Source organism: Mus caroli, unplaced genomic scaffold, assembly GCF_978045245.1.
Source record: "Mus caroli unplaced genomic scaffold, Mus_caroli_1 scaffold_14, whole genome shotgun sequence".
Classification (NCBI taxonomy): Eukaryota; Metazoa; Chordata; class Mammalia; order Rodentia; family Muridae; genus Mus; species Mus caroli.
Genome location: NW_028227269.1, coordinates 55,451,706 through 55,471,875, shown reverse-complemented (window position 1 = coordinate 55,471,875; position 20,170 = coordinate 55,451,706). Strand labels below are relative to the sequence as shown.

Below are 20,170 nucleotides of genomic sequence, written 5' to 3'. Positions count from 1 at the left end.
AATTTATTGATTTGAATGTACTACACAGATATTCATATAAATCACTTATGACCTATAAAGGAAACTTGAGATTGCTATTCTATATTTTTTAAATCATAAACTTATGAAATCATTGGGATTTTCTTTTGTATTTGTTTAATAAACATGATAAAAATACAGGTTTTACTTCCTTCCTTCTGATTTTCCTTTTATCATCCTTTCTTTTTAAAGGAGAATGAAATTAGATTTACCTCGTAGCTAGAACCCTGTGTTCTTTAAAAAGTACTTAAATAAAGCTGTAGTAAGCTTCTCCTTTTCCAATTTTCTCTAAATATGTTGGTCTGGAGTTGGCAATCTTTCTCTAAGTTCCTCATTTACCTTTGGATTAGCTGAAAATATAGGAAGTTATTAATATCAGAGAAATATGTTCTAGTCAATGAAGCTATTTCCCTACATATTGCCCAAAAAGGTTAATAATAATTGCAGTATTTTAATAAGAGATTCATATAGCAAGACATGTAGAAAATACAGTCTTTAATAACCTCTGGAGTATTTTAAAGCATGTCTTACAGGCCTTAATGTGCTTAGTAATATACTATTTAAAACCATAATTTTATCCCTTTGCAATATACAGTCACTCTTCCTCATCATTTACCCAGCTAATGAATGCCAGCAATTAGTAAAATGTAATCCCATTGCACAATCATTTTAATGCTTTTAGCACTCAGAAAAGTAAACACCAAATTAATACTGCTCAAGCCATATCAGATCCTAGTTGGAAGCAGGCAATTATAGTTCAGCTCCTCAGGTGTAATTAAATGATTGGAATGATTTAGTTCCATAAATGCAAGTTAATTCATAAGCAAGCAACAAATATACTGGGAGTAATTACAAGAAACATTGACAGCCTAAGCAGGGCAGGTTTTTTAATAAGCCTGATGTAGTAAAATGCTGCCCTCTCCTGGGCAGATAAGTGAATTTCTCAGGGCCAAAGATTTCCACTTAAAAAAAAGTAAGTAAATGGCATGTTAATTTTTTACATTGTTTTGTATCTTACAAGCTCAGATAAATATATTGTAGTAGAGCAATTTATAGTCAATAAAATTAATTCTTCCCTCAGTAAAAACCTTTCAGTCTGAACCTCAAACGTACTGAGCAATTTCCAAACTAGAAGACGGCATGCTGTATAGCACTGACGGACTGTAAGTGAACCTTCTTGCACCCATTGGGATGCCCATGCTGGCGTATATGTCAAGACTAAGCTATGCTTTCACAAGCTGCAAGATCTGTGTGAAAAAAATGTAAATTGACTTGGTGTATTACGACTTTAGATCATGGCCTAAAATTGCTTTTAGTTCAATAAGATAAATAAATGACTGGCAGAATTGTCATAAGAATAATTTTAAGGATTATGCATGCTTGTATGTGCATTGGTACCATACATGTGTGCATGCCTGTAGAGACCAAAAGAAAGTGTCTGCTGATGCCTTGGGGCTGGAGTAGCAGGCAGTTGTTAGCTGCCCAGGCAGATGTTGGGAATCAAGCTCAGGTCCCCTGAAAGAGCAGCAAGTGCTCTTAACTATGGATTCAGTTAACAAGCGTGGGAATAATTTAAAACATAAAAAAAAAAAAAAAATAGGAACAGTACAGTAAATGCTGGTCTTATTTACAGAGTTCCCAACTTTTTACCTTCTTACCCTAAAATTAAGGAGGAACCAACTTAAGATGATGATCCTTAATGTCACACATTTAAGAACCTTCCTTATTATATTCTAAGGATGATACAGTCAATGTCTAAGTTAAAACATCTATTTATAGCCCAAGCTCTAACCTGTATCCCTTTGCATTTTCTGCAGGACTGGATGTGTTCTCTAATAAAATTCTGCAGTTACCACAAATGTTTGTCTTCAATAAATGCAAACAGATAATGTTTACCACTACACCATCATCCTTTGGGAAGGTAAAAAATTCTAAGCCAATGCGCTTCTAATTTGCTCTCAAATGCATTAAAATCATATTCAAAATAATTTCTTATGTAAACTATAAAAATAAATCAAAATATTAGAATGTCCTGCCACTAAGTTTAAAATGTACAGCACATTTTCTTTGACCTTGATGTCAGAATCTTATTTCCCAATTCATATCTTGTACACTGTAAGTTAATTGCTTCTGGAAAGTACTTATTATTCATGTAAAAATTAATGTGCCAATGTGTTTAAATCCTCTTAAATGACCATTCATGCATCTATCTTCTTTAAGTACCAATGAAATCTGTCAAAAGACATCAATGCAAAATGATCTCTAAGAAAGTTTTAATAGAGATTTTTTTTCTGCTAACACGATTTTCATATTCACCAACTTTACTTAAATTCCATTAATTTTTTAAGCTACTTTTAATAAATTCACCAAGTAAAAATTTTAGGCCTCATAGTCTGTCATTTGTGTTCCAGCTGACATTATGAATATTAATAACTGTGTTATCCTGATTAAATAGGCTTCATATGAAATCCCTGTAAACCCTATAGCTCAGACATCTCATTTTTCCAACTCTTTATGAATTTGGATTCAGACATTAAACTGGAAAAATCTTAAAAAGCAGATTTAATGGCACATTTGCATATTCTTAAGCAAAAAATTAGATGTTTTAGAGATCCAAACAATTAAGATATCCCTATATACTGTAACAGGAATATATGTCTATGAATGTATAACATATTTTACCCTACTATCCTTTTGAAGCTTAGGGTTAAGGATAATAAAATACTGATATTGTCCTTAAAAACTTCCTATTAACAACTTAGTTTCAGAAAAATATAGATTTACATTAAAGATAATTGAATTATTTTAGAGTAGGCAATCAGATAAATTCAGTTTAATAAAAAATGTTAACTTATAGACAATAAAAGTCAATTGCTTAATTATTAGTAATTTCAATAAGCAAAATAAAATTAACTTCAACGAAAATGATAAGTTGTACTAGAACTATTTTTGAAAAACTAATAAAATGAACAGTATAACATTATCATTTGTTAGTTAAAGTCTCCATCTAAAATTCCTAATCTCAGTCCTCCAAGTTACTTTGAATTCTCCAATGAATGAGTTTTGTTATAAAGAATAAAAGAAAAATAAAAAATTAAGCAAATGGTCCACCCCCTTTTCTCTTTAAACACATGAGAATCTCAGTTGTGACACAATTACCTACACATAAAAATGTAAATTGAAAATATTTAAACAAACATCTCTATGCTTTCAAATGTGGCTACCTGTGTTTTTACTCAGCACTAAAACACTTCATGAGAGAAAATTTGTTCATAGACTAGTCTGAAATTTCAGATTTGTCTAAAAAAAAAAAAATCAAAGTAATTCTAACATTTGACCTTTAAAAGTTAATACTTTTATAGAGAAGAGTTTTTAGAATGGGATCTCATTGTCCAGTGTTACAGCACCCAGGATGTTTTAATTATGCATATAGGTGTTTGGTTTGCCTGTATATACCGGCATGGATGCCTCAGTCCCTACTGAGGCCAGAGGAGGCATTAGATCCCCTGAGACTGAAGTCAGATGGCTGTCAGCCAGCACATGGGTACTGGGAACTGAACCCAATCCCCTGAAGAGCATCCATTGCTCTTAACCACTGAGCCATCTCTCCAGGCCCTGTAGAGTTTTTTAAAAAAAAATTATTTTAAATATGAAATAACTTTTCTTCATAACAACTACAATTTCACAAGTATGTTGGGGTTTTCTGTTATTTTTTTTTTACTGACTTTGACTGGTTGCATATTGAAAAAAATAATGTCCTCCTGATCGAATCATGAGTTTATATGTTAAATCTAAGTGTCAAAATAGCAATCATTTTTAATAATACAGTATATCCAACTATTAACTCCAGATTTTGTGTTTTCTAGATTGAGGTATGTTGACAGTTTCTTTATGGCAACAGTTTCAATAACTGACCAAAGAGGATCACCATGAATTCAAGATCCAATGACTTCTGTTATGTGATATGACATACGGACAATCTAAGCATATGCTCTACCTAGCTTTTCATCTTACTGCAGAAAATTCCCTCAAATATTATAATCCCTGGTGCATTCTTTTTCCAAAGGAATTTCTTTCAGCCAACTGCCTACTTACTGCCACACTGCAGCAATTAATGTTCCTCAAAAACAGGGGAACAAGAGGTTCAAAGGGAAAATATACAGAATAAATGTGGCCCTGGCCCAAACTGCTAAAAGAAAAAAAAAAGTTCACGTATTATTTGACCTTACAGTTCTAAAACTTAATGTGTTTATTTAAAAAATTGTGAATGTTTCTATGTAAAAAAAAAAAAATGATCACAGCAGTATCTCTAATATTCCTCTAGTCATTCTGGATTTCTATTCCACATACTCGCCTAACTTATTCTTGCTCTGATGTCTCTATACTCACTATTCCCTCAACCTAGACTCTTCTCTAGACCTCTGAACAGTTCTTCTCATTATTTAGGCTAGGACAAGAAGTCACCACTGTAGAGAGAAGCTGTCTACCCATCTTGTCCAAAGATGAAATTACCTACGCTGCTGTCTCTATGAAGCTAATTTAGGTAGGTTTTTTTTCTTTGTTTCTGATATATCTCAACAGCTTTATACATGGCTGTTACACAGAAACAGGCCCCTGACGTGTCTGAATCTCTACAGTCTTGGAGAATGTGCAATAAGCACTTGGTATGTGATGAACAGTTGCAGGGCGGAAAGAAGACAAATGGAACTGGAACGAGCATGAATTTCCATCAACAAAGAACTGGTCAAATAAAATGTGATCCAACTATGATATATTCAATCTGTAAGGTTTATACCATAAACATAAGAGCCATACATTTAATGTATGGAAGGTTCTTCTAAAAAATACTGTTAACAGTTATATACTAGGAACCAGATACTGCTCTAACAGACACAAAAGAAGAATAAAGCTAGAGGAGTTGGGGCTACATTCTGTCTTTCTGTTTTGTTTGAATCATTTGAATAAAGGTAGAACTTGGTGACTGTTATATCAATATTTCCTTCTGGGAGATTAAAGGAAAAAGTTATATGTGTGCTTTTAAAAAAAGAAAAGAAATATATTCTTTGTCAAAACAATACAGACAAATAGTATATGAATACATGAAAACCAAAAAATTTTAAATATATTTATATTTGAATATGCTTAAATAGGTACAGTATTTTTCTTTAAAATGGACACAAATAAAATTACTTGTTGTGAATTAACTATCTACAGAAAAGATCTTAGAGTTAGAGATGGTGAAAATCAGAGAAAGAATTGTTCATATCTGTAAGTATAATGTTATTTTACTGTGTATCTTCATTTTTATTTAAAATTTAAATATTTATAAGTAACTCTGTGATTTGCCTGGGAACCATTATGGCATCACATTCCACCAAAGAGAGCCAATACAAATAGAAAGTAAGCTATCTTTAATGACTCTCTTGAAACACTGAAAACATTATTGCCCAACTAGCCTTTTATACTTACAGTTTGTTAGTTATTTGCTTGCTTGGGTTATGTATATGAAAAAGCTCAAAACATATTAATAGCTATGTATGGTAGGGGTTCCTGGCATTTAACCAAGCTTGTATTACAGTCCTGAGGAATAAGTCTAGGGCCTGGCACATAGGCACGGACCAGTCATTGAGCTACATACCATCCCTTGGATTTTTTCAGCATGCTGTCCTTGAACTCTACATAGAGCAGGATGGTTTCAAATTCAAGTCTTTCTGGCTTAGGCCCCTGAGCAGAGGGATCACAGACTCATTTAAAAGGATATATCAAAATGTCTGACACAACTGTTTCTTAAAATTGTATTTCTTGGATCAACAAGAAACCTCTCCTCAGAATTCAGGAGTCGAAAGTTTTAAAATGTATAATGAAAATAAATTATTCTACATTATGACTATTTTGCTACATCATATAATTCCTCTTTAGTATGTTACTTTAGTCATAACAAGTTTCTTTTCTTTTCTTTTCTTTTCTTTTCTTTTCTTTTCTTTTCAAGACTACTTCCTATCAGTAAAGCCATTGTGATAAAGACTATATCTGTCAACTTGGCTAGATTGGCTGCTTAATCAAGGAATTTATGTCCTGAGGATGTATCTGGATAAGCCCACCATCTGAAATCAACAGACGAGGTAAAATAGACTGTCCTTCCTTATCAGTGGGCTGTACAGTCAGTCAGTGGGAGACCTGCAGAACAAAACGAAAGGCTGAGCACTACAGAGAGAAAACTGTCTGGCTGTCTTCAGACTACAATAGTCTTCACACTCGGTGCTAGCTTGTTTGGTCAAGGATGCTAGGCTTCACACTTGGAACTACACCATAAGGGCCCCTGGTCCTCGGGCCTACAGACTGGGGATGGAACTATGCTACAGGGCTTCCATACTTACCAGGGAACTGCAAATCATGTGACTTGTCAGCATTCCTAAAGCCAAGTGCCAATTCCTTACACTCTAAATCCCACGCATTCATTCAAATTCATTCATTCCTCTATCACCCCTCCCCTCTCTGAGCAACCCCAATAATCATGAGAGGTCATCAAATTAGGAAAAAAATGAACATCTACTGTTCTACATTTTCAAAATTTACAAAGAAAATGAACATATGCCGTTTTGAATTATGACTAATGCAAGTTACAAAAAACACTTGAAAATACATAACATGGCACAGCCCAGTGATTAAAAAAAAAAAAAAAAAGCAAAACTTTAAAACTAGTATTATTTTCACAGGGCTAATCATATACCAGGATTTTATAAAATATCCTGAAACGTTTTGCCCCAAGCCAAACTAAACTAAATCACTTAATCTACAACAGAATAGACTATAAAAACAGTCAGCATATAGAATAGTTTCTTGGGGGAACAAACAGCCTGTTTTCTTAAGATTCATGTGAGTGCCAAGTTCTGATGCAATGGCATACTCCTGCACACAAAAGCTTACATTGCCACACAACCAACTGGAGTTCTTGGCATAGCAAAGGTAAAAAGCATTAGAGCAAGTCAAATCAATCTCTAATGACAATTGTTAAGCACAGCCACTTGAAATCAAGTAAAACAGCTACCAGAGAAATCCTTCTAAAATAAATTTTAAAACTAAGCATAGAGAGTATCCAAATGACTCTATATCACAGTAATAACTAGTTTTCTCTCACTGAAAAAAAATCCACTTAATACTCCATGGTTTTAAAAGTTTAACTATAAACAGTAACCGAGAAAGATGTTAACAGAGGCATGTTTATGAGAATAGGCACAGTGCTAACTAATACAAAGAGTTAAACTGAGTCTTGAACATGTGAACAGCTACATAACTCACAGTGCTTAGTTAAGCAAGTCCCAAAGACAGCATAACCAACTTGTTTCTAATGAGCAGTGGTGCATGCAAGCTATGCATTTCACAGTGTCAATTGTAAAGCTTCTAAATTAATGGAATAAACTGCTAGGAACAAGGTTTAAATATACTAAAATAACTATCTGCATTATAGCTTGAATTTCTTATATAATAACAACAAGGTTGCAGCTAATACCATCCATATTTCAGAGAAACTACAACAACCTCAAGTATCTTTTAGAGTCAACTTAATAAACTAACAAACTATTCCATTAATAAAAAGTATGTATATGATCCGAAAATAGTTATTCTATAGCTAAGATTAAAATAATCAATGTGACAAGGAAAACCATAAATAAGAGGTCAACCTATAAGGGTATTTTTTTGAAGAAGAAGAAGAAAGAAAATGTAATTACAAATTAAATTTGTTATGATATCTCTGTTTTACCAAACTATAAAGAGTTTTGGAGGCTAGAGAGATGACTCAGTGGTTAAGAGCACTCACTGCTCTTCCAAAAGATCCTGAGTTCAATTCCCAGCACCCACATGGCAGCTGACACCTGTCTGATGTTGTCCTCTGGTGTGCAGATATACATGCATACAAAGTACCCAAATACATAAATAAACAAGCCTTTAAAAAAGGTGTTTCTTAGGACAGAGATGTACACATTCAATCAAAACTGTTTTTTTTTAATTTTCAAAAACTATCTCAAATTAGAAAATTAACTGAATTTAAAATATTACCTACAAAATTAAGGAATACAATTGTACAGAATCCAGAAAAAGTATTTAATAAATTAATTAATATATGCTATTTTTTCAAGTTCTTCATGTTTTAATATATAAATGATTGAGTACAATTAATGTAGCCCATATGCTCATGGGGACAAATCTAATAACTTATTGTGTAATGACATAAACTGAATTTTTTCTCTTTTAGCAGCCATCACCTGTATGAAGCTTCTCTTCTAGAATATGATCTTGTGACTCTTTCCTCCATCATGCTAGGATATTGTGTGGTATGGTCCAGTTGATTTATACACATTATTGGTTGAATGTAAAGTAGAGATAGTTACTATGCCAATAAGGTAAACTATTAAATTATTATTGATATTGTTGCTACACAAATTATATTAAAGCTAATATATATTTATATGCTATTTTAAAAAGACACCTTTCTCTTCTAGCACACTGCAGTCTTTCACTTTAAAAAGAGTATGCTACATCATTCCGGAAATTTAATTCATATAATGTGCAAATTTGTGAAACATAATAATTGCTACAAAATACTTTCTTGTATTAATAACTTGACATTTTGAGTTTTGTAAGAAAATCACTTATAAAACTACAAATAAGAAAACAGAAGCTGCTGATCCCTGTGGTTGAATTAGGGAAAACCTAGTAGAAGCTGAGGAGAAGGGCGACTCTGTAGGAGAACCAGCAGTCTCAATTAACCTGGACCCCCGAGATCTCTCAGACGCTGGATCACCAACCAGGCAGCATACACCAGCTGATATGAGCCCCCAACACACATACAGTAGAGGACTGCGGGGTCTGTGTTCATTCAGAGAAGATGCACCTAACCCTCAAGAGACTGGAGAACCCAGAGTTTAGAGGTCTGGTGGGGTAGGAGGTGGGGGTTGAAGATATCCTTGTGGAGACCAGGGGGTGGGGAGGAGGTATGGGATGGGGAACAGTCAGAGGGTGGACCAGAGGGGGATAAAGTCTGAAGTGTTAAAAAAAAAAAAAAAGATTAAGTAAAAAGAAAACAGAAAATAAATTTTAGCCTGTTTTAAGTATTGAAACTATTTCAAAATCAAGCAAATATTTATGTTTCTTGACAGATTTCTCAGCTCTATTATTCATATTTTAAAGATTTATTTACTTATTTTATGTATATAAGTACACTGTAATTGTCTTCAGACACACGAGAAGAGGGCATCAGATCACAATGCAGATGATTGTGAGCCACCATGTGGTTGCTGGGAATTGAACTCAGGACCTTTGGAAGAGCAATCAGTGCTCTTAAACACTGAGCCATCTTTCTAGCCCAGTTCTATTATTCTTGAGTAAGAAGAAAATAAGGAGAGACAGGAGCAGACAGAAGAATGTGGGGGTGTGAATCATTAAAAAAAAAAAAAAAAAAAAGTGTAGTTGCCTTCTGGTCTGAGCCAGTGCCCTAAGCAGACCTTGGTCTGGGCACTAGCTCGGTACCCAGTCCCACAACACCCAGAGGAAGCCCCACAGGATCATAGGTGCTCTAACTCTCCCAGGATCACAGGATCTCAGGAGCTTGGTCACACCAGGATTTCAGGATCCCAGAGACAGCTTGACTCCCAGGAGCTCTGACACACCCAGAAACAGCTGGACTCTGAGGAGTTCTGACACAACCAGAATCAAAGGAGACAATGAGGGCAGGTAGCACTGGAGATAACCAGGTGGTGAGAGGCAAGTGCAAGCAACAGAAACCAAGATTACTTGGTCTCATCAGGACCCAGTTCTAGCACCATAGCAAGTCCTGGATACCCCATCACACCAGAAAAGCAAGATTCTGATTTAAAATCACTTCTCATAATGATGATAGAGGACTTTAAGAAGAACATAAATAACTCCTTTAAAGAAATATAGGAGAAATGTTGGCTGAGTCGGTCTCACTGCTCCCCTCGGTCTCTTTTGGGCACTTTCCTGGTATAGGGCGATGACCATCAAAACTGAGGCTGCTTGAAGCACCCCCACCTGCTCCAGAATGAGGGGGATGGTAGCGGTTCTAATCACTTTTATGAAACCGTGAAGGATGGGCCTGAACAATTTTACTCAGAAGATTGGCAGCAACTCCCATGCATGCAAACACACTGAAGTTCAGTCCGTTTTGAAAAGGCGTAAGAATGCCAACCCCTCTCCTCCACCAAGTCCCTGTCAACAAATCAACCTGGGTCAGTCCTCCAATCCCGACACCAAACCCTTTGACTTTCACTTCTTGAAAGTGACCGGAAAGGGCAGCTTTGGAAAGGTTCTTCCGGCAAGGTACAAGGCAAAAAAAGAAAGCCATCCTGAAGAAGGAGGAGGAGAAACATATTGTCAATGTGAAGCAGCCTTTCCTGGTGGGGCTTCACTTCTCATTCCAGACCGCTGACAAACTCTACTTTGTCCTTCATTAATGGTGGTCCTACATTGACTACATTAATGGTAGAGAGCTGTTCTACCATCTCCAGGGGGAGCGCTACTTCCTGGAACCACAGGCTCGCTTCTTTGTGCACCTGAAACATCCAGCGTTCCCCTAACCATCGTTTATAGAAACTTAAAGCCAGAGAATAGTCTCTCAGACTCCCAAGGACACATCGTCCTCACTGACTATGGACTCTCCAGGGAGAATACCAAGCACAAGGGGACAACATCCACCTTCCGTGGCACGCTTGAGTATTTTGCTCCTGAGGTCCTCCATAAGCCGCTGTTTGATGGGACGGTGGACTGGCGGTGCCTTGTGCCTGTTTACATGAGGTGCTCTACGGCTTGCCTCGGTTTCATAGCTGGAACACAGCTGAGATGTATGGCAATATTCTGAACAAGCCTCTCCAGTTGAAACCAAAAATTACAAACTCAGCAATGCACCTACTGGAAGGCCTCCTGCAGAAGGACTGGACCAAGGGGCTGAGTGCCATGGATGACTTTATGGAGATTAAGAGTCATATTTTCTTCTCTTTAATTAACTGGGATGACTCCATGAATAAGATTACACAACCATTTAACCCAAATGTAAGCGGGCCCAGTTACCTTCAGCACTTCAGTCCCAAGCTCCATCAGCAGATCCCCTGACAGCATCCTTGTCACAGCCAGTGGGAAGGAGGCTGCAGAAGCCTTTCTCCGCTTCTCCTACACACCTCCCATGGACTCATTCTGAATGCTCCCTGGATGGTTCTGAAGGATTTCCTCAGCATTTTCTAGTGTTTTAGTTAGCCTTTGGTGGAGTTGCCAGCTGACAGAACATCTTAAAAGAATCTGCACACCTGGTGGCTTGGCAGTCTCGTCCACCCAGAGCACACTGCTTGACAGAAGCTTTCCAAAGAGCACATCCTCCTCTCAGCAAGCTTGTGAGGTCTTTATTTCTTTTCTTCCTTCCAACGTGGAGCTAGGTCTAAAGGAGCATGAAATTTCGGCCTGAGACAAACACCTTGGTCTGGATGGAAGATGCAAGTCTAAGAGGAAACCCCTGCAAGTCTGGAATATTCTGCAATGTGCCTTTTCTGGGGATGTTAGCTCCAAAGCTTTTCCTATTGCAGAATGTTCACTTTTGTTTGTTTTTGTTTCCCTTGCAGATTTCCCATGTGTGCAGTAGTGTAAGTGTGCTATGCCAGATCACAGCTGTTTTTGTTGTAAGCATCAATGTGACACTTGCAGGAAACTACAATGAGGGACATTGTTTCTTCCTCATTGGGAAGATAAATGTATGTGCAGACTGGCTTTTGTAAGATATAGTTAATAACTAAAACCTATTGAAACAGTCTTGCAATGACGAACATCCAGATGCTTAAGGAAAGCATTGCTGATACAAATATTTCTTTTTTGTTTTAAATATTTTTTATTACGTATTTTCCTCAATTACACATCCAATGCTATCCCAAAGTCCCCCATTCCCTCCCCCCTACTCCCCTACCCACCAATTCCCACTTTTTGGCCCTGGCGTTCCCCTGTACACGCATATAAAGTTTGCTTATCCAATGGGCCTCTCTTTCCACTGATGGCCAACTAGGCCACCTTTTGATACATATGCAGCTAGAGTCAAGAGCTCCGGGGTACTGGTTAGTTCATAATGTTGTTGCACCTACAGGGTTGCAGATCTCTTTAGCTCCTTGGATACTTTCTCTAGCTCCTCCATTGGGGGCCATGTGATCCATCCAATAGCTGACAGTGAGCATCCACTCCTGTGTTTGCTAGGCCCCGGCATAGTCTCACAAGAGACAGCTATATCAGGATCCTTTCAGCAAACGCTTGCTAGTGTATGCAATGGTGTCATCGTTTGGAGGCTAATTGTGTGATGGATCCCTGGATATGGCAGTCTCTAAATGGTCCATCATTTTGTCTCAGCTCCAAACTTTGTCTCTGTAACTCCTTCCATGGGTGATTGTTTCCAATTCTAAGAAGGGGCAAAGTGTTCACACTTTGGTCTTCGTTCTACTTCAGTTTCATGTGTTTTGCAAATTGTACCTTATATCTCGGGTATACTAAGTTTCTGGGCTAATATCCACTTATCAGTAAGTACATATCATTTGAGTTCTTTTGTGATTGTGTTACCTTACTCAGGATGATGCCCTCCAGGTCCAACCATTGCCTAGGAATTTCATAAATTCATTCCTTTTAATAGCTGAGTAGTACTCCATTGTGTAAATGTAACACATTTTTTGTATTCATTCCTCTGTTGAGGGGCGTATGGGTTCTTTCCAGCTGCTGGCTATTATAAATAAGGCCTTGATGAACATAGTGGAGTATGTGTCCTTCTTACTGGTTAGAACATCTTCTGGATATATGCCCAGGAGAGGTATTGTGGCATCCTCGGGTAGTACTATGTTCAAATTTCTGAGGACCGCCAGACTGATTTCCAGAGTGGTTGTACAAGCATGCCATCCCAACAACAATGGAGGAGTGTTCCTCTTTCTCCACATCCTCGCCAGCATCTGCTGTCACCTGAATTTTTCATCTTAGCCATTCTGACTGGTGTGAGGTGGAATCTCAGGGTTGTTTTGATTTGCATTTCCCTGATGATTAAGGATGTTGAACATTTTTTCAGGTGTTTCTCTGCCATTCGGTATTCCTCAGGTGAGAATTCTTTGTTTAGCTCTGAGCCCCATTTTTTAATGGGGTTATTTGATTTTCTGGAGTCCACCTTCTTGAGTTCTTTATATATATTGGATATTAGTCCCCTATCTGATTTAGGATAGGTAAAGATCCTTTCCCAATCTGTTGGTTGCCTTTTTGTCTTATTGACAGTGTATTTTGCCTTGCAGAAGCTTTGCACTTTCATGAGGTCCCATTTGTCAATTCTCAATCTTATAGCACAAGCCATTGCTGTTCTATTCAGGAATTTGTCCCCTGTGCACATATCTTCAAAGCTTTTCCCCACTTTCTCCTCTATAAGTTTCAGTGTCTTGGTTTTATGTGGAGTTCCTTGATCAACTTACATTTGACCTTAGTACAAGGAGATAGGAATGAATTAATTCCCATTCTTCTACATGATAACCACCAGTTGTGCCAGCACCATTTGTTGAAAATGCTGTCTTTCTTCCACTGGTAGGTTTTAGCTCCCTTGTCGAAGATCAAGTGACCATAGGTGTGTGGGTTCATTTCTGGGTCTTCAATTCTATTCCATTGGTCTACTTGTCTGTCCCTATACCAGTACCATGCAGTTTTTCTGACAATTGCTCTATAGTAAAGCTTTAGGTCAGGCAGGGTGATTCCACCAGAGGTTCTTTTATCCTTGAGAAGAGTTTTTGCTATCCTAGGTTTTTTGTTATTCCAGATGAATTTGCAGATTGCTCTTTCAAATTCATTGAAGAATTGAGTTGGAATTTTGATGGGGATTGCATTGAACCTGTAGATTGCTTTTGGCAAGATAGCCATTTTTACAATGTTGATCCTGCCAATCCATGAGCATGAGAGATCTTTCCATCTTCTGAGATCTTTAATTTCATTCTTCAGAGACTTGAAGTTCTTATCATATAGATCTTCCACGTCCTTAGTTAGAGTCACGCCAAGATATTTTATATTATTTGTGACTATTGGGACGGGTGTTGTTTCCCTAATTTCTTTCTCAGCTTGTTTATTCTTTGTGTAGAGAAAGGCCATTGACTTGTTAATTTTATATCCAGCTACTTCACCGAAGCTGTTTATCAGGCTTAGGAGTTCTCTGGTGGAATTTTTAGGATCACTTATATATACTATCATATCATCTGCAAAAAGTGATATTTTGACTTCATCTTTTCCAATTTGTATCCCCTTGATCTCCTTTTGTTGTCGAATTGCTCTGGCTAGGACTTCAAGTACTATGTTGAATAGGTAGGGAGAAAGTGGGCAGCCTTGTCTAGTCCCTGATTTTAGTGGGATTGCTTCCAGCTTCTCACCATTTACTTTGATTTTGGCTACTGGTTTGCTGTAGATTGCTTTTATCATGTTTAGGTATGGGCATTGAATTCCTGATCTTTCCAAGACTTTTATCATGAATGGGTGTTGGATCTTGTCGAATGCTTTTTCTGCATCTAACGAGATGATCATGTGATTTTTGTCTTTGAGTTTGTTTATATAATGGATTGCGTTGATGGATTTCCGTATATTAAACCATCCCTGCATCCCTGGAATGAAACCTACTTGGTCAGGATGGATGATTGTTTTGATGTGTTCTTGGATTTGGTTAGTGAGAATTTTATTGAGTATTTTTGCATCGATATTCATAAGGGAAATTGGTCTGAAGTTCTCTATCTTTGTTGGATCTTTCTGTGGTTTAGCTATCAGAGTAATTGTGGCTTCATAGAATGAGTTGGGTAGAGTTCCTTCTACTTCTGTTTTGTGGAATAGTTTGTGCAGAACTGGAATTAGTTCTTCTTTGAAGGTCTGATAGAACTCTGCACTAAACCCATCTGTTCCTGGGTTTGTTTTTTTTTTTTTGGTTTTTTTTTTTTGTTTGTTTGTTTGTTTTTTTTTTTTTTTTTTTGGCTGGGAGAATATTAATGACTGCATCTATTTCTTTAGGGGCTATGGGACTGTTTAGATCGTTAACTTGATCCTGATTTAACTTTGGTACCTGGTATCTGTCTAGAAATTTGTCCATTTCGTCCAGATTTTCCAGTTTTGTTGAGTATAGCCTTTTGTAGAAGGATCTGATGGTGTTTTGGATTTCTTCAGGATCTGTTGTTATGTCTCCCTTTTCATTTCTGAGTTTGTTAATTAGGATGCTGTCCCTGTGCCCTCTAGTGAGTCTAGCTAAGGGTTTATCTATCTTGTTGATTTGCTCAAAGAACCAACTCCTCGTTTGGTTAATTCTTTGAATAGTTCTTCTTGTTTCCACTTGGTTGATATCACCCCTGAGTTTGATTATTTCTTGCCATCTACTCCTCTTGGGTGAATTTTCTTCCTTTTTTTACTACAGCTTTTAGATGTGTTGTCAAGCTGCTAGTGTGTGCTCTCTCTAGTTTCTTTTTGGAGGCACTCAGAGCTATAAGTTTCCCTCTTAGAAATGCTTTCATTGTGTCCCATAGGTTTGGGTATGTTGTGGCTTCATTTTCATTAAACTCTAAAAAGTCTTCAATTTCTTTCTTTATTCCTTCCTTGACCAAGGTATCATTAAGAAGAGTGTTGTTCAGTTTCCACATGAACGTTGGCTTTCCATTATTTATGTTGTTATTGAAGATCAGCCTTAGTCCATGGTGGTCTGATAAGATGCATGGGACAATTGCAATATTTTTGTATCTGTTGAGGCCTGTTTTGTGACCAATTATATGGTCAATTTTGGAGAAGGTCCTGTGAGGTGCTGATAAGAAGGTATATCCTTTTGTTTTAGGATAAAATGTTCTGTAGATATCTGTTAAGTCCATTTGTTTCATAACTTCTGTTAGTTTCACTGTGTCCCTGTTTAGTTTCTGTTTCCACGATCTGTCCATTGATGAAAGTGGTATGTTGAAGTCTCCCACTATTATTATGTGAGGTTCAATATCTGCTTTGAGCTTTATTAAAGTTTCTTTAATGAATGTGGCTTCTCTTGCATTTGGAGCATAGATATTCAGAATTGAGAGTTCCTCTTGGAGGATTTTACCTTTGATGAGTATGAAGTGTCCCTCCTTGTCTATTTTGATAACTTTGGGTTGGAAGTCGATTTTATTCGATATTAGAATGGCTACTCCAGCTTGTTTCTTCAGACCATTTGCTTGGAAAATTGTTATCCAGCCTTTCACTCTGAGGTAGTGTCTGTCCTTTTCCCTGAGGTTGGTTTCCTGTAAGCAGCAGAATGTTGGGTCCTGTTTGTGTAGCCAGTCTGTTAGTCTATGTCTTTTTATTGGGGAATTGAGTCCATTGATATTAAGAGATATTAAGGAAAAGTAATTGTTGCTTCCTATTATTTTTGTTTTTAGAGATGGCATTCTGTTCTTGTGGCTGTCTTCTTTTTGGTTTCTTGAGGGATAACTTTCTTGCTTTTTCTAGGGCGTGATTTCCGTCCTTGTATTGGTTTTTTTTTTCCCTGTTATTATCCTTTGAAGGGCTGGATTCATGGAAAGATAATGTGTGAATTTGGTTTTGTTGTGGAATACTTTGGTTTCTCCATCTATGGTAATTGAGAGTTTGGCCGGGTATAGTAGCCTGGGCTGGCATTTGTGTTCTCTTAGTGTCTGTATAACATCTGTCCAGGCTCTTCTGGCTTTCATAGTCTCTGGTGAAAAGTCTGGTGTAATTCTGATAGGCCTGCCTTTATATGTTACTTGACCTTTCTCCCTTACTGCTTTTAATATTCTATCTTTATTTAGTGCATTTGTTGTTCTGATTATTATGTGTCGGGAGGAATTTCTTTTCTGGTCCAGTCTATTTGGAGTTCTGTAGGCTTCTTATATGTTCATGGGCATGTCATTCTTTAGGTTTGGGAAGTTTTCTTCTATAATTTTGTTGAAGATATTTGCTGGCCCTTTAAGTTGAAAATCTTCATTCTCATCAACTCCTATTATCCATAGGTTTGGTCTTCTCATTGTGTCCTGGATTTCCTGGATGTTTTGAGTTAGGATCTTTTTGCATTTTGTATTTTCTTTGTTTGTTGTGCCGATGTTCTCTATGGAATCTTCTGCACCTGAGATTCTTTCTTCCATCTCTTGTAAGCTCCGATCTATGGTTCCAGATTTCTTTCCTAGGGTTTCTATCTCCAGTGTTGCCTCACTTTGGGCTTTCTTTATTGTGTCTACTTCCCTTTTTAGGTCTTGGATGGTTTTATTCAATTCCATCACCTGTTTGGTCGTGTTTTCCTACAATTCTTTAAGGGATTTTTGTGCTTCCTCTTTAAGATCTTCTACCTGTTTAGCAGTGTTTTCCTGTATTTCTTTTAGTGAGTTATTAAAGTCCTTCTTGATGTCCTCTACCATCATCATGAGATATGCTTTTAAATCCGGGTATAGCTTTTCGGGTGTGTTGGGGTGCCCTGGATTGGGAGAGGTGGGAGTGCTGGGTTCTGGTGATGGTGAGTGGTCTTGGTTTCTGTTAGTAAGATTCTTATGTTTACCTTTCGCCATCTGGTAATCTCTGGAGTTAGTTGATTTAGTTGTCTCTGGTTAGAGCTTGTTTCTCAGGTGATTCTGTTAGCCTCTATCAGCAGACCTGGGAGACTAGTTCTCTCCTTTGAGTTTCAGTGGTCAGAGTACTCTCTACAGGCAAGCTCTCCTCTTGCAGGGAAGGTGCCCAATGGTGTTCGAATCTGCCTCCTGGCAGAAGTTGTGTTCCACTCACCAGAGGTCTTAAGATCCTGTGGAGGGTCCTGTGAGGACCTTGGGGGTGTCCAGAAACTCTGTGCGCAAGGAACCCCGGTGCTGGAGTGGACAGGAAGGGACTTGTGCCCCTGATCAGGCCAGGTTATCTGCTTCCCTAGTTAATGCAGTCTCAGGTCCCGTGTGATTGGATTGGAGCAGATGCTGTGTTCCACTCACCAGAGGTCTTAAGATCCCGTGGCAGATCCTGTGTGGGTCCCTGCGGGTGTCCAGAGACTCCTCAGGCCAACTATTTCTATTCATAAAAGAAACTTTACCAAAACTCAAAGAACACATTGCACCTCACACAATAATAGTGAGAGACTTCAACACCCCACTTTCAGCAATGAACAGATCATGAAAACAGAAACTAAACAGAGACCCAGTGAAACTAACAGAAGTTATGAAACAAATAGATTTCATATATATATATATATATATATATATATACATATATATAAACATTTTATCGTAAAACAAAAGAATATACCTTCTTCTTAGCACCTCATGGTACCTTCTCCAAAATTGACCATAAAACCGGTCACAAAACAGGCCTCAACAGATACAAGAAGATTGAAATTATCCCATGCATCCTATCAGATCACCACAGATGATGGCTGGTCTTCAATAACAACAAAAACAATGGAAAGCACACATACATGTGGAAGCAGAACAACACTCTACTCAGTGATAACTCGATCAAGGAAGAAATAAAGAAAGAAATTAAAGACTTTTTAGAATTTAATGAAAAAAATTAAAGCACATCATATCAAATCTTATGAGACACAATGAAAGCAGTCCTAAGAGGAAAACTCATACATAGCTCAAAGTGCCTCCAAAAAGAAACTGGAGAGAGCATACACTAGCAGCTTGACAGCACACCTGAAAGCTCTACCCCCAGAGCTCGTGTCTCTAGCTGCATATGTAGCAGAAGATGGCCTAGTCGGCCATCATTGGGAAGAGGAGCCCCTTGGTATTGCAAACTTTATATGCCCCAGTACAGGGGAACGCCAGGGCCAAGAAGTGGGAGTGGGTGGGTAGGGGAGCAGGACGGGGGGGGGGGGTATAGGGAAGTTTCGGGATAGCATTTGAAATGTAAATAAAGAAAATATCTAATAAAAAAAGAATTAAAAAAAAAAAAGAAGTAAATACACCCAAGAGGAGCAGACTGCAGGAAATAAGCAAACTTGGGCCTGAAATTAACCAAGTAGAAACAAAAAACTATACAAAGAATCAACAAAACCAGAAGCTGGTTCTTTGAGAAAATCAACATCACAGATAAACCCTTAGCCAGACTAACCAGAGGGCACAGAGTCAGTATCCAAATTAATAAAATCAAAAATGAAAAGGAAGACATAACAACAGAAAGCGAGGAAATTCAAAAAATCATCAGATCCTACTATAAAAGCCTATACTCAACAAAACTAGAAAATCTGAATGAAATAGACAATTTTTCTAGACCAGGTGCCAAAGTTAAATCAGGATCAGATAAACCATCTAAACAGTCCCATAACCCCTCAAGAAATAGCAGCAGTTATTAAAAGTCTCCAACCAAAACAAAGCCCAGGAGCAGATGAATTTAGTGCAGAATTCTATCAGACCTTCAAAGAAGACCTAATTCCAATTCTCCTCAAACGATTCCACAAAATAGAAACAGAAGGAACACTTCCACAATTCGTTCTATAGTGCCATAATTACACTTATACCTAAACTACACAAAGACTCAACAAAGAAAGAGAACTTTAGACCAATTTCCCTTATGAATATTGTTGCAAAAATACTCAATAAAATTCTAGATCTATGCCCCAGTATAAGGGAATACCAGGACTAGGAATGGGAGTGGGTGGGTTGGGGAGCATGGGGAGGGGGGAGGGGATAGTGGATTTTCGGAAGGGAAAATAGGAAAGGGGATAACATTTGAAATGCAAATAAAGAAAATATCTAATTAAGAAGAAAGAAAGAAAGAAAGAAAGAAAGAAAGAAAGAAAGAAAGAAAGAAAGAGTGAGTTAGTTTAGTTAACATGGTCATAAAGGATGAATTTTGTTTTTTTCCTTAATCACTTTACATTCTGCTCAGTGCTCCCCCTTCTCCTCTGAGTGCCCCCCCTTGTTATCTCTCCACCCTGGTACATCAAGTCTCTGCAAAGTTAGGTGCATCTTCTCCCACTGAGGCTACACAAGGCAGCCCAGCTAGAAGAACATATCTCACAAACAGCCAATCGCTTTTGGGATAGTACCCATTCCAGTTATTCCTGATCCACATGAAGGTCAAGCTGCACATTAGCTACATGTGAGAAGGCAGGCCTAGGTCCAGCCCATGGACGTTCTCTGGTTGGTGGTTCAGTCTCTGAGGG

General features: G+C 37.6%; 1 protein-coding gene and 1 pseudogene across 1 annotated transcript in view; one reads left to right on the top strand and one right to left on the bottom strand.

Moving 5' to 3' along the window:
• Positions 1 to 20,170, bottom strand: part of Mipol1 (mirror-image polydactyly 1) — a 301,756-nt gene that overhangs the window by 248,189 nt on the left and 33,397 nt on the right. The window lies entirely within an intron of this gene.
• Positions 10,031 to 11,239, top strand: LOC110306844 (serine/threonine-protein kinase Sgk1 pseudogene; annotated as a pseudogene).